The following is a 14,145-nucleotide window of genomic DNA, read 5'->3' as shown; positions in this document are numbered from 1 at the left end:
TATGCAAAATCTGTTTTTATACACAAGTACGTGTACCTGTGTTTAGTTGTATGCGCTTCTGAGTTTGTTTTTATATATGAACCACGATTATCCTCCCTTTTAATGTTGTCTTAATGCATGGAATTACCTAGAATGCCCTTTTTTATCTCTAAGCCACCGTGGTACGTTTGGGGTCGGTAACACATACCTGGCGGGGTTCTTTGTTGTTCAGATAGCCCTGTGAAATTGTAAACTAGCCTCAGATTGGAAGGAATTTTGGGAATCGGAAAAATAAATATTTTACCTATGTCCTCTTTTCTTTGGATATTCAGCCCAAACAAATTACCATCTTCAAGATCGCCAATTTCAAAGACAATATTATGGAAGTATATTAGTTATCTTCTCTGTTAAAGCGCGATGGTCAATTGACTGAACACTTAATAAATCCATATCACAGTCAATAGTGTCAATATTAACTACAGTCTCTTATTACGTGTCTCCCTCTTTTACAATTTATTTTCTAACTTGATAATATTTTCATCACATTTTGTAGAATATACTGATTGAGGACAATTCACAGAAAGTTGACAGATGACACAACCTCGTAAAATTGTTGAATATTACTGCCTCATAACTAATGTGATTGGCACGTAATGGAATAACACACACATACTAGCGAAGATACAGACCAGTTCTTTGTATGGTCAATACCCCCAATACTTACTTATACTAATCTATTAAAATTAAATACCTTTGTGAACTGAAACTCTGCTAAAATAGTGTTACTGAGTTTAGAGTGTCGTTTAGCATTACATTATCTATAATAGTGCCGCCGTTGAATATACAATTGTTTGCAATAACGTCTGATTAGTGACATGCAGGTCTCTTTATCGTGTGTGTTTCTAACACTGTGACCCGGGTCATTGTACTGAGTGCAATTAAAACCACATGTCATCAGTAAAGGCAATGGAGAGACTTACTTACATACAATACACCCAGCTGGTTGGTGTTATTATGACAAAACATCGGGTGATTAGTTGTTTTCACGAGTAATGTGTCGCTTCGCCAACAACATAAATATAACTAGCAGGCATTATCATTTCACAAGATCCGATGCATGGGGCATGATCAGTGTTCTGTATCCGGTGTACCATACGCCTAAAGACTGCTGATATATTACTTTTCATGACGAACATGACATGCACATCTGGTTTACAGATCAACATGGCAGCCACAAACCTAATAGACTGCTAGTCAGTAACTTGTTTATGGGTTCCCATGGAAAGTATTTCCCGTTGAATAATATTGAATCTTTGACACGTGTCATCAGTGCGGCGGCACCGTGGGGGCAGTCGCCCCCACAAAATAAAATAAAATAAGATGAAACACTCATCAGTCTATTTTCACGACAGTCATACACCAGTCTCCAGAAAACGTAAGAGAAATATACCTAAGTGTACCATCAAAATGTGCTCCCGCAGGAAACAGCGTTTCAGAGGTACTAGATTTCAACATTTCCCCGGGGGAGCATGCCCCGGACCCCTCAAGAAAGGTCGCGCCTTCGGCGCTCGATTTGTTGACATTCACATAAAAATCGCCCCCACAGTCACAAAAAGCTGGCACCGTCTCTGTATGTCATCATTCATGTGTTATTCTTTATAGCAAATGTTCGTTAACCAATGTAAAAACATATTAATTTAATTGAACAGGATTGCCCGGATTGACATATATGTGAACTATGGTGATGAAAAGTTACAGTAGTTTTAATTTGATATGTCGTGGCTATTTTAACATTTAATAAATGTTCGTATTATTTGTATTATTTGCAACAGTAAAAATAGTAGCTACTGGTCAAACACATTTGAACTGTTCAATGGCTCAAGTAGTTACCTTGTTAGCATGTGTCCGAAATTTGAGATAAAAAATATGTTTGGTGTAACATTTAATGCCTACTCTGTGTATAGTACGCCAACATCCACATTTGTAATCTGTAACCCCGTTTTCCACAATGATTTATACCTCTGTTTTGTTTGAAGTAGTCCGCGCTGTTTCATCAACTCAAACCCAACTGACTACAAATATTCCCCAGGTTTCTTTATTTCAGTGACTTCCTCTTAAATCCCGAACAATAAACCGACAAACCTTAGCTACAAAAAACTATTTCAACAGAAAACGAATTGCTAGGTTACGACTCTCAAAGAAAAATTGAATTACGTGAAGGATATACGGCCATATTATGCCTGCTGTTGATGAATCACTGTAACATTTAACCTATATTATTCTCTTTTATAAGTTGGACAGAAATAACTTCGAGACTGTTCTAGTCATAACATTAAGTTATGGGGTAAACAGCTGTTTTGAGTTCAATGTTTCGTCATACATGATTGTGAATAGATCACGTATTTGGTACAGATATTAGTGTTGTACTTTAATTATTGAGCTGGGTTTATTTTGAACCATTTCAAGCCAAGTTTTGTTGAAGACGTATTTGCCATTTACAATTATACTTCGACTTATCACATTTTTGGGGAGGGGTGTTATGCTTTATTTAAACCATTTTTATTTTTGTTCTTGCCATTCGTTACTATATTTTCATTCATAAATTTAGTTCCCTTTCCATATTTTTATCAGAATTTCTTTTCTTTTTTTTCATTTTATCTTTCAACGTCATTTTAGGGTCGTTTTGTACTAGAACCTTATTTTGTAGGCCTGCAAAGTGTTACAGAAAAGTAGCACGTAGTTGCATTCTCGCACAGTTCTATAGCACGGGCTGAAACAAAGTACTGAACTGAATAATCATAGTTAAAACAACATGAGAATTGTATATTTTAACAGGTTTGGTGGTTCCTTATTTGTGTCTAACCGATATGCAAACACATGAGATTAGCTTACATTTTACTGTTTATTGATACAGCTCTCTGCGCCATCACCTGACAAAAATATAAAAACATAAAAACATACGACATCATTGTTCAAAGTAAGTTTGATGAAAGGAAGGATATCTAACCATATTATTTTGATTGCATTGAACAGACATGAAGACATACTACGACAAATCATTGATTTGGCGGGCCGCAATAACCCACCATAAACTGGTAACCAAGAGGAAGTAGACTAGACAGTTGGTAGTGTTTGAGTGCGTTAGACTGCCGTTAACTCGTAATTACTTGCATATGGTCTGCATTTTTTCTCAAACGAAACAACAAATTTATAGTGAAAATAGTGAAATGGCTAATTGAGAATGTTAGTGTCATAACATTCACTTTGCGGCATATATCCTAGTGGTCTGACAACCTTGAAATAATATATTTGTTCATGAATTGTGCAGAGGTTCAAACTAACAGGAAAAGTTCATACATCGTATATACAATCAGTGTATGACTGTGTTTGGCAGACATGAGACATGAGATACTACGTACTTCATTTCACACGTGACTAGATTATTCGCGATGGTCATCCTATTATTTAATCTCATGAGTATTACAGCACAGACAGAAGTTATTTACATGTTCATGAAAGTTAGGCACTCTTGTAATATGGACAATGCCAATTATAACAAAAACAACTTCATCTCGGGTGTCGAATGACAGGTTTGTTTGTACATAGAAGAATGGTTAATCCTTCCACCTTAGAGGGCGCTATAATGATATAACTACTTGCACACTCGCACAATAGTGAGATATGAAATTGTATGCAATTCGCCATTATTAATTTAAAACCATTGTTCATATGTCGTATGCTGGAAACTGATTTTAATCGAAAGACACATAATTCAGATGCTCAGATGGAGTGTGCCAAAAAATAAACAGATTACGGAACGTTTGTTTATTGTTTAAATTTTACATTGTGCATTAACATGAAACATGATTAATTGTTTTCTTTTAATTCAGGTTTTGACATCATACACGACAAGTAAGGATTATATATCGTAACTGTCTCTAAAGAAATTAAATATTCTTAATATTATGCGTTTTATTTATGGTAATGTTCGGAAAATTGGTATTGTTATCTGAGCACCTGTGTACATTACATTGCTCATTAGGTCCGAGGTATTTTCGCAAGCAAACCAAAAAACAAACGGTAATAAACCTGTAATTGGCAAAATAATATGAAACAGCAAGAATCAACTTGATGATATGATACGGAGATCTTACAGCTTGTAGAGTTATGAAAAGTCATAAAAAGTGATTAGTTTAACGTAAGGATGTCAATAGTTAAACGTGGTGAGCATTAATATGTATTAATACGCTTGTTAGGCATGAGATGTCACCATGGTAATCATAATTCATGTGCACACCACAAGCCTATTGCTTTTCTTCTGATTAATCCTATTTTTTTTCTTATGATTTTTATCCTGTAAATTGATTTCGGTTGTAATTCTAAAACCGTTCGAACTACCTTTTGCATTTTTTTCTGCGGGAATGTGTAAAGTAAAGTAAAGGGTAGATTACTGGCAATGAACAAAGTCAGGTGTAGTTTTGGGCCAGAAATTGTGGGACATGTGGCAAAAATTGTTAATGATTGTTTAATTCAACATTTGGTACAATTGTTCATCAGGAAAGTGAGGGCGAGTGATTAGTATAGTAGTTTTTATTGAGCGGTGTTTTAATTAAGTAGGTGAAAGTTCAAACTTTTAAATTGTAATATGGCGGGAACTGTATGTCACCTCTATATGACGAGCACATATATGTAACAGTTTTTTGTTCTATTTATTTTATTTATTTGTATATCATGTCCTGTAAAATGGGTTGGACTATAAATCAAAAAACGATTGACCTATCTGTGCACAGTGATATGTGGTATAATTTGTTTGTGGTGATACAATGTGATATGTGGTTTAAATGCTGATGCCACCTTAAAGCACGTTGTGATTATTTAGTTCAGACATGTTCTTTTTAAATCGACCCTTTCATAAAGACTAACAGCCCGAATGTTTTAATACTTGGTATAATGGTTCCTTGGATGGACCGCTGAAAAAAGTGTTTATTTCGGGATGATTTTATCAATTCACTATTTTGGACAAATTTGGAAATTACGTTTGTTTACAATAAATAAGAAAAAAAAATGAAAAGAAAAACAATATAATGTAGATTGACTCGCAGCCAAGTAGCTTTACGCCTTTGAGATGCATTATGTTCTTAAATGGTAAGAAAGCACATTAACGACAATAAACAAATAAACAAGTTAGCCGTGAATGGGAAAAAAAATCACATGTATATTTCATACACTATCATCCAACTATTGGCATAGTGACCAGACTATACATGAATACTTGCACATATACGAATAAACTTACCTCGCAATGTGAAATGCGTCATACTGACTGATATACTTGAAATTGCTAGTTAGGTCTGTTTTAAGTCTGTGCTCGATGTGAGAGAAACCGGAAATCACATGTGTATAGGTCAGTCTATTTCAAAACAGGGAAGAGGGTACTTGTTTCGAGAAAATAGGTACACACCCGCTCAAAATATATTTTCTCTCTACAGATAGTCATTTCCAAATATTAAGTTAACAACGCTTGCAATTGCATGAATGAAAACATTTCACACAAATACGCGATACTTTAAATATTGCAAGCGCGCGACTCGTAGCTAAAACCCATACTTTAAGTTGGGAGATTGAAAATGCGTATACAAGGGGGTTTCCCGCATCGGTCATGCAAAAACACACTCGTGATTTACTGTCAATAATGACCATGTGGATGTTAAATAAAGCGATATGATAAAGTTTTCTAATCTAAGTTATTGAGCACTTCACAGATTATTATACGGAAATCACAAGGTTTATCTCGACGTTCGGTGATTGCCAGGCAACCTACTAAATTAGAAGTATGTAAAGCGATAAACGACTGACATAGTGTTGATATGCATTTCTGGTTGAGGTATAACACAGAAACGTTCGTGAAATTAAAGTATATTTACCATGCATACTAAGACACAAAGGAGAAAGGACATCCATACTGTATATATCACATGGTAAAAACAGTCCCATTCTCGTAATGCCATGATAATACAATATACCCACTATTCCATCATACTATTATTATACGAGATAAGGGAACATATATTATATTTAGATAGAAGTTATTAGTTAGGCCTTTCCGACAAGCATTATCAGTAGTTTTAGAGCCATTGCGTTCTTATAGTCGATGCGTAAATAGAAAGATACCCAGTAAACCAGAATGTAGTTGTTTAGTTGTCGTAGTTGTTAGTCAATAATGTTGTTATTGTTGTTGTTGTCAGATTAACCTGACAAAAACAGAGCGTGTTTCTTTTTCTTTGTTTAAATTGGTAGTCGTGATTCCAGGACTAGTTCTTTCAGAAATGATTTATAGGTAAACAATAGTTTTAGTTCATATGTTTCACGCCGACATAAAAAAACATTCGACCAGTGAATTTTAAATGGGCTACCACGGGCACGTGTGGTTATTTAAGTATCCAGCACTCCAGATGATGATTAATCAAACACCATTAAGTGGTCTACCGACATTTTAATGATTAGCTGAGTCATTCAATTCATGGGCATGTACAGTTTGCAACTTGTATTGTTATTAATTGTTGGGATTGTATTTCAGTCGTCATACAGATGATGAACAGTAAGGTTATGTATTTTACCAGATAATTCGGCCCAGCTATAATCTAATAAATCCTTGAGAGTGCCACTGTCAAACGCATTTCAATCCTGTCGATGTATTGACCTCAGTGAATACCACGTCATTCATTTGTAGAGATAAGAGACAAATGCGTCATGTTAGTACTTTGTTCGGCTGAATATGTGATATGGCCGAGCTAATTCGATGTGTCTTTGAGTAAAAATAGACATAATTGACAGTACAAGTAAATTTGACTGCATAACAATTGCCAACTAATTATCGTTGGATTTGGCAATTTATGCAATCGGACTGATAATAAGAAATATAGTTAGTTTTTTTCAGTTTTTAGGCATAAAGATCACTGCTATCTCTTTTGTCGTAGTTGATAATTTCAAGTTCTCGCATGCACACCAGCTTCACAAAAATCTTAATTCATCATTGTGTGCTTCAATAACAAGACAAACTGTACTCAAATGTATACTGTTGTGCTCTTTAAATCCAACCAGAACCTCACTGATGCGAAGTGAACACGCTAACCACTAAACCATAGCCCAGGCATTGACATATGGTGTCTTTCCTTGTGACTGAAATCTGAGATAACGACAGTTGCCTTGGTTAGATGTATCTTTACTCACTTTATCCGTCAGGTATTCTAGATTACCTATACTTTCATACACAATAGTTTGCAAGTCTGCGCTTATGTGCTGGATCCTTCGTGGTATTATTTTAACGTTGAATTACCTATAATGCCTATTTCTTTATCTGTAGGCTACCATGGTATGTTTGGGGTCGGTAACGCATAACTGGCGGGGTTCTTTGTGCTTCACATCACACTGGGCAATTGGCGCACTTCGCTGACATTCATTACGTAAACAGGTATGTAATACTATAATGCACCAGGCATTGATTAATATATATGTAATTTGATTGTTGCGGTAATAAATGCCTAATTGGAAGCTTATAATTTTGCGAATCGGAAAAATAAATATTTCACATTTGTCCTATTTTAGTCCAAACAAATTACCATCTTAAAAATTGTCAATTTGTTACATAATACTATGGTAAAAACAAGTTAATTATCATCTCTATTGAATCGTGATTTTCAATTTTATAATTTATTTTCCAACTTGATAACGTATTGCATCACATCTTATAGGATATACTGGTTGAAGACAATCCGCAGAAGGTTGACAAATAACACATCATCGTTCCAGAAGTATATGTGCGGTATTTCGTCCAAGCTGCGCTGGCTTTTCGCTAAAAGTAACAATTGACGAAAGGAATAGTGACATATTCAAAAAGGCCAAGACGACGACTAATGAACACAAAAGATCAATGAACGGTTTCATCTCAAAATGATCTGAAATTGGTGGATATTACTGACTACTAACTAAAGTAATTGGCACGTTAGGGCATAACACACACTCATGAAGATACAAACCAGTTTTTTTAAATGATGTTAATTTGGAATTTCGCCGTGTGTGGCGCTGTTATTATTTAATTGCCCTCCAAACATAACACCTAGTCAGACAATAACACCGGGTAAAAAATCGCTTGTTGTGGATTGAAAACCTAAAGATATTACCGCGGATAAAGCAATGATGACACTGCATATGACGCAGTCACTTGGCTTAAATAAATAAATTAAATGCGTCTGACTATAAATTTAAAAAAATAGTTTTGAGTATCATGAGAAACAAATGTGCATGCACATAACATCATCAGAAGAGAGGACAACATCACCCGCACAGCCCTGCATTGGACACCAGAAGACGTTAGCGGGGACGACCCAGGAATACCTGGCGACGAAGTATGAAAACACCTCCATAAAGCGGTACTTCGCGTGCGTGTATGTTTGTTAATGCATTCATAGATCATAAATCTGGGTATAAGTATAGTGTAACCGACGTGTAGTCATTGAGAATAATTACCCGAATTACCCCCAAAACTGTAACACCTCTATAAACATTAACAAGGACCTGTCACTAAAAACCTACTCAAATATTGTTACTGAGTTCAGTGAGTCGTTTATCATTCAGATACGCAATAACCGTGCCGCCGTTGTATATACAATCGTTTGCGATAACGCATTTTCAATGACATGCGTGTCTCCTCATACACGATAAGGAGACAATCATGTTTTTAACACTATGACTCCCACTCATGCTGAATACTATTAAAACCACATGTTATATCAGCACATGTAATGAAGAGACGTACGTGCACACAACTGATGGGTGTTATTGTGGTTGACAACCATTGGGTGATTGGTTGTTTTCACGATAGATGTGACGCATGATGGCATGATCAGTGTTCTGTGTCCGGGGAAACATACGCCTAAACACTATGGAATCAATACTTTTTATTGGCGAGCATGACACGCAGATCTGGTCTATATATCAACATGACAGTCACTGACCATTAACTTAGTATAGAATAATATGCTTTATTTTTTAGGGATTCCATGGCAAGTATTTCTCGTTGAATAATATTCAGAGTTTGACAAACGTGTCATCATTTGAAAGTTATTCATTACATGACATGTTCGTTGACCAATGTGCTGGGTCTAATAAGAACAACTAATTTTCTTTAATTAATCATGATTGCTTGAATAGACAAATCGGTGATAAAAATCGTGCAACCGTTATGCCAGGCTAATCACTGATAAACCATTTTCGTGTTTTGTAAACAGCTGAACATATTTGCTATTTACAAACATGGGTTAATTAAAAAGTAGTTGCTACTGGTCCTAACACCACTAACTGTTTTTACTTTGGCTCCAGTAGCTACTTAGTTAGCATGGGATCGCTGACAGTGATAAATAGGGGAGATTGATGTGCTGTATTTGTATGATATTTTGATGTGCCCGACACGTCACAATACAAAGGAAATAAAAAAAAACAATCTGTACTTAGTGTATCAATGAATGCCTACTGTGGTTATAGTTCCCCAACATCTATGCATTTCATCTGAAAAGCAGTAAAGGAATTGCTCATAATGAATAAATCACTGTTTCGTTTGATGTAGATTGTGCAGTCCCATTAACCCAAACCCCTACTGAGAATATTTCCCTGATTTCTTTATTTTAGTGTCTATAAAGTTCTTTTTAAGCCGCGGACAATAAACCAACAAAAGTTTGATATAGAAAAGAACGAAGACATGACATGTAAACGTATGTTGAAACTTAAAACTTCGGTGACTATTTAAACGAAACAATATGAGTCAGTACGAGGATATAAATTATTGTCTTCAAACGTCTACAATGTTACACGAATTGTCAAGTCACTGTAAATCTCATTAAATCTTTAACCTCAGCAAAACAAGTCATTGTAGCTCTATATGAATGTCGTAGTGTCTTTAGTTTCGCTGTGAAGCTCACCAAACCCTCGTCAACTCGAATTAAAATTGCTTACACCAGTTGGCAGTAGAACAGTTGGGAGAAATCTTCTCCTCTAGGGTTCTCCACACTTGTCAGGGGGGAAACTCGTCTCGTCTCTATATCTCGTCCCCTTGAGGTGCGGGATCGGGAAAGTCACTTAAGCTTTACAGTCAAATAAGACACACACAACAAAATACGTTTCAACTTAAGTCTTAGTCGATCAGTCGAGCACTCTATAAGACACAGCGCCCAGGGAAAAAATCCCCAAGACTATCGCAAGGCTGACTCAAGACTCGCCCAAGACTCTCCAGGACTCGACTTAGACTGCGTCTATCGTGGAGTACTCGCCAAGATCAACTCAAAACTCTCTTTATTCATTTTCAAAACTCTAACCAATTACAAAACAGTAAAAAGACTCTAGGGCGTAACCTTCAATCATAAAGCCAATCACACTAAGTACTGAATACGTTATATCTTTTGATTAATCGTTCACTACATTAATAACTACGGATACCAACTGTCAGAAATAGTAGTCCGAATAGCGACGGTTATCTCGTAATTAGTTCCAAATCACTGAGCCAAGTTCCGTCCAGGACCTCGCCTGCCTAAACGATGACAGATATAACACAGCAATTCGCTAGTAATCAACTAAATAAGTCGGTCAACAGATACGCGAAAACTAATTCAAGACGGCGTTATCCTACCTTTAACGTGTAATTGCTTGCATATTGCCTTTTTTCTCAAAGGAAACAAAGAGTGGCATAACATGCACTTTGCGGCATATAATCTAGCGATGTTGCAACTTTGGAAATAACGGTTTCATGAACAACGTGAATGTTCAGACTAACAGAAAAAGCTCATACATCGTATATACAATCAGTGCTTGACTATGATGGGCAGACTCAGACACAAATGACATAAGATACTACGTAATTCATTTTTAACGTGACTAGATTATTCGTGACGAACATCCTATTATTTATTCTCATGTGTATTAAACAATTTCATATTACAGCGCAGAAAAAAAATTGATTTACATTTTAATGAAAATTAGGTACTCTTCCTATGTAGAGAGTCACAATTATAACAAAACAACTTCATTTAGAGTTTGTACATAGAAAAATGGTTAATTCTTCCACCTTAGAGGGCGCAATAACAATAGATCTACTTTCACATTTGCACTATGATAAGAAATGAAATAGTATTATGCAAATCACCATTAGTAATTTGCTAGAACATGAATTTAATCGAAGGACGTAGCACTTAATTCAGAGTCAGGTGGAGTGTGCCAATAAAATAAACAGATTACGGAACATTTGTTTATTGTACATTGTACATTAAAATGAAACATGATTATTGTTTTTTAGTTCAGGCTTTTACATCATACACGCCAAATGAAGTTTATATATCGCAACTGTTTCTAAATAAATTAAATATTCTAAGATTTATATCGAAAGTTTCATTAATGGTAATGTTGGGTATTGTTATCTGAACACCTTTGGACATTATATCGCTCAGTAGGTCCGATTTATTTTCCAAAATAAATCAAAAAACAGACGGTGATGAACCTGTAATGGGCAAAATGATGTGAACAACAAGGTGAGAATATTATTCAGCTTTGATGATATGATACACAGGCCTTATATCTTTCAAAGTTGTGTAAAGTCATAAACACAGCTGATTAGTTTAAGGTGATATGTTAGCAGTGATAATAATTTCTGGCAGGAATGATGTACGTATTCTGGGTGTGATGTAATACATTTGAATATGGCATGCCAGGTTAGTCAGGTAACATGTATAGAAATTCCCAGATCAGAAAATATCTTTCAACAAAACTACCGATATTATTGTTCATACTCTTGTGGGATCAAGGCTTGATAACTGCAATAGTTTATTGTATTGTATAACGAATATCCAATCATCTAAAGGGCACAGAATGCAGCAGCTAGGATTGTTTTGAAGAAAAGAAAATATGACCATATTACACCTTCTTTCATGTTTCTTCACTGGCTTCCAGTAAAGAATCGTATTGTATATAAATTAATGCTGTTAGTATACAAAGCCCTCAACGGCAAGTCCCCAAAATGTATTATCGAAATGTTCCATACACATGTGACATTTTGTACACACTCAGGTCATCTTCAAACTTACTTACTGTACCGTTATCACGTTTAGTAACATGTGGTGATAGGACCACGTTTGTGGAATGCTCTACCTAAACGTGTAAAAAAAATGGAACAATATTATTGATTTTAAGGTACATTTGAAAACTTATTTGTTCAAGAAAGCATATAATTTGTAATGATTCTTTCTTTGGTATAGTTTGTAGTTTTATGTCATGCGCTGTTGATCAGTTATTACTGTAAATAGCGCAATACAAGTAAATACATTATTATTATTATTATTACTATTACTACAAGCCATTTGTTTTCATTCTGATCATTCCTATATTTTCTTATTAATTTTTAATCCTGTAAATTGATTTTGACTGTAATTCTAAAACCGATCGAACTACCTTTGGCAATTTTGGGATGTGTAATGTCAAGGGAACAGTACTGGCAGTAAACAAAGTCTTAGGGAAATGTAGCAAACATTGGTAATGATTTTGTTAATTGAACTTCTGATCAGTTGAGTTATGGTACAATTGTTCACCAGGGAAGTGAAGGATGAGTGATTGGTAGTTTTAATTGAGTAGGCGTAATTTCAAATTGTAATATGTCGGGAACTGTATGCCATCTCTATATATCACTTTTCCAAGAAATGAACATCCCAATATCAGAAGACATATGTAAGTCCCTATCAACAGCCAATCGTTTGATAAAGACATCTTATTTGAAAATTTAGTACAACCCAGCCAATGTTTGAAAAAATCAACCTTTTGAATTTTGTTAATTAATACATTTATTGAAATATCAAAAATAAAGCAATAAGGAATATTTATGGACAGCAATCGGGAACATGTCTCATGAAAAGAAAAAAAGTGCCTAGTTGGCTATAAAGAAAAAACACATAAATAAAACACATAATAAAATTAAATAATGATAATGTATTCTATAGCATCATATCAGATACAGCACACAAGCAACTGCCCTGTGGTTGACTTTAAAACGTGCTGAAGCAGAGCCTGGTCGGCATCCTAAATTTTTGACTTGCCTTTCTCTCAAATTTCCTATAATATCCTTTCGGTCACCAATAATTATTCAATTTATGCGGCATATTCAAACGAAATCAACAAGACAAATGATCAAAATTTTAACAATACAAAACATCAGACCAACTACTAAATAGTTGTATCTCACAAAACAACAAATATTTGGGACACAGAGTGTAATTCTCCACAAAGTGACGATAAGGAAATGTGCCTTGACGCATACTTTTGTAAGGGGAAATTATGTATGAACACTATAGCTCACCACAAGAGCAGTACAGTGCACCTTACACGATCTAAGTCGGAGATCTTGTTGACAAGTTACAGCACTTTTATGACTCAATCAATTTCAGACACTTATTTACACTAATGGTAGAACAAAAACAAATCTTGTGTAACTTCGCTATTTCTTAACTAAATTGCATAATGAAGTCACGATATTAGTATACCATATTATATTAATATTAATAAATTGAAACAACATTTTTGTGAGTTTATCAAGTAACTTTTTACATGAGTACAATTTGAACATTGTGTTAAACTGGAATGCCTGTATCCATGCAAACCACTTATTAATATAAATATTTGAGAATAAAATACCACATTGACAAGCAGAACAATCTGCTAAATGTATGTACTGCAAAATAATTTATCAGTATTCTGTCTAGTCTCAAATATCATGCAACAAACTGTATTGTTTGAATAAATTAATATTCAAACAAAACAACAACAAAATTAATATATTGAATACATTAACTTTCATAACCCATAAATATTTAGTTATACCAAAATAATTTGGATGAAACTTGCTGCAGTTGTGCACTGGGAAACGATAATTTGAATGAATGTATACGATAATTTGAATGAATGTATACGACAATCTAAAATATTTTACCAACGCAACAAAATTTATATTTTGAATACTTTTACAACCCATATTTTTGGTTATTCCAGAACAATTTGGATGAAACTATTAGTAAAAAAATATCAGAATATAATAATCTCATACACTGCTAAATGTACATGCTGTTAATGAATACCAAA

At 34.8% G+C, this 14,145-nt stretch overlaps 1 long non-coding RNA gene across 1 annotated transcript in view; it reads left to right on the top strand.

Moving 5' to 3' along the window:
- LOC144342269 (uncharacterized) overlaps positions 1 to 9,497 on the top strand; it is a 67,103-nt gene extending 57,606 nt beyond the window's left edge. The window contains exons 2-3 of the long non-coding RNA XR_013418738.2: positions 7,343 to 7,450; positions 7,731 to 9,497. This is a non-coding gene — a long non-coding RNA (uncharacterized LOC144342269). The remainder of the gene's footprint in view (positions 1 to 7,342; positions 7,451 to 7,730) is intronic.
- The last annotated feature ends 4,648 nt before the right edge of the window (positions 9,498 to 14,145 follow it).

The sequence above is a fragment of the Saccoglossus kowalevskii genome, chromosome 17 (genome assembly GCF_978046115.1).
Source record: "Saccoglossus kowalevskii chromosome 17, keSacKowa6.1, whole genome shotgun sequence".
Lineage (NCBI taxonomy): Eukaryota > Metazoa > Hemichordata > Enteropneusta > Harrimaniidae > Saccoglossus > Saccoglossus kowalevskii.
The sequence above is the reverse complement of the archived record's forward strand: the minus strand, read 5'-3'. Positions and strand labels throughout refer to the sequence as shown.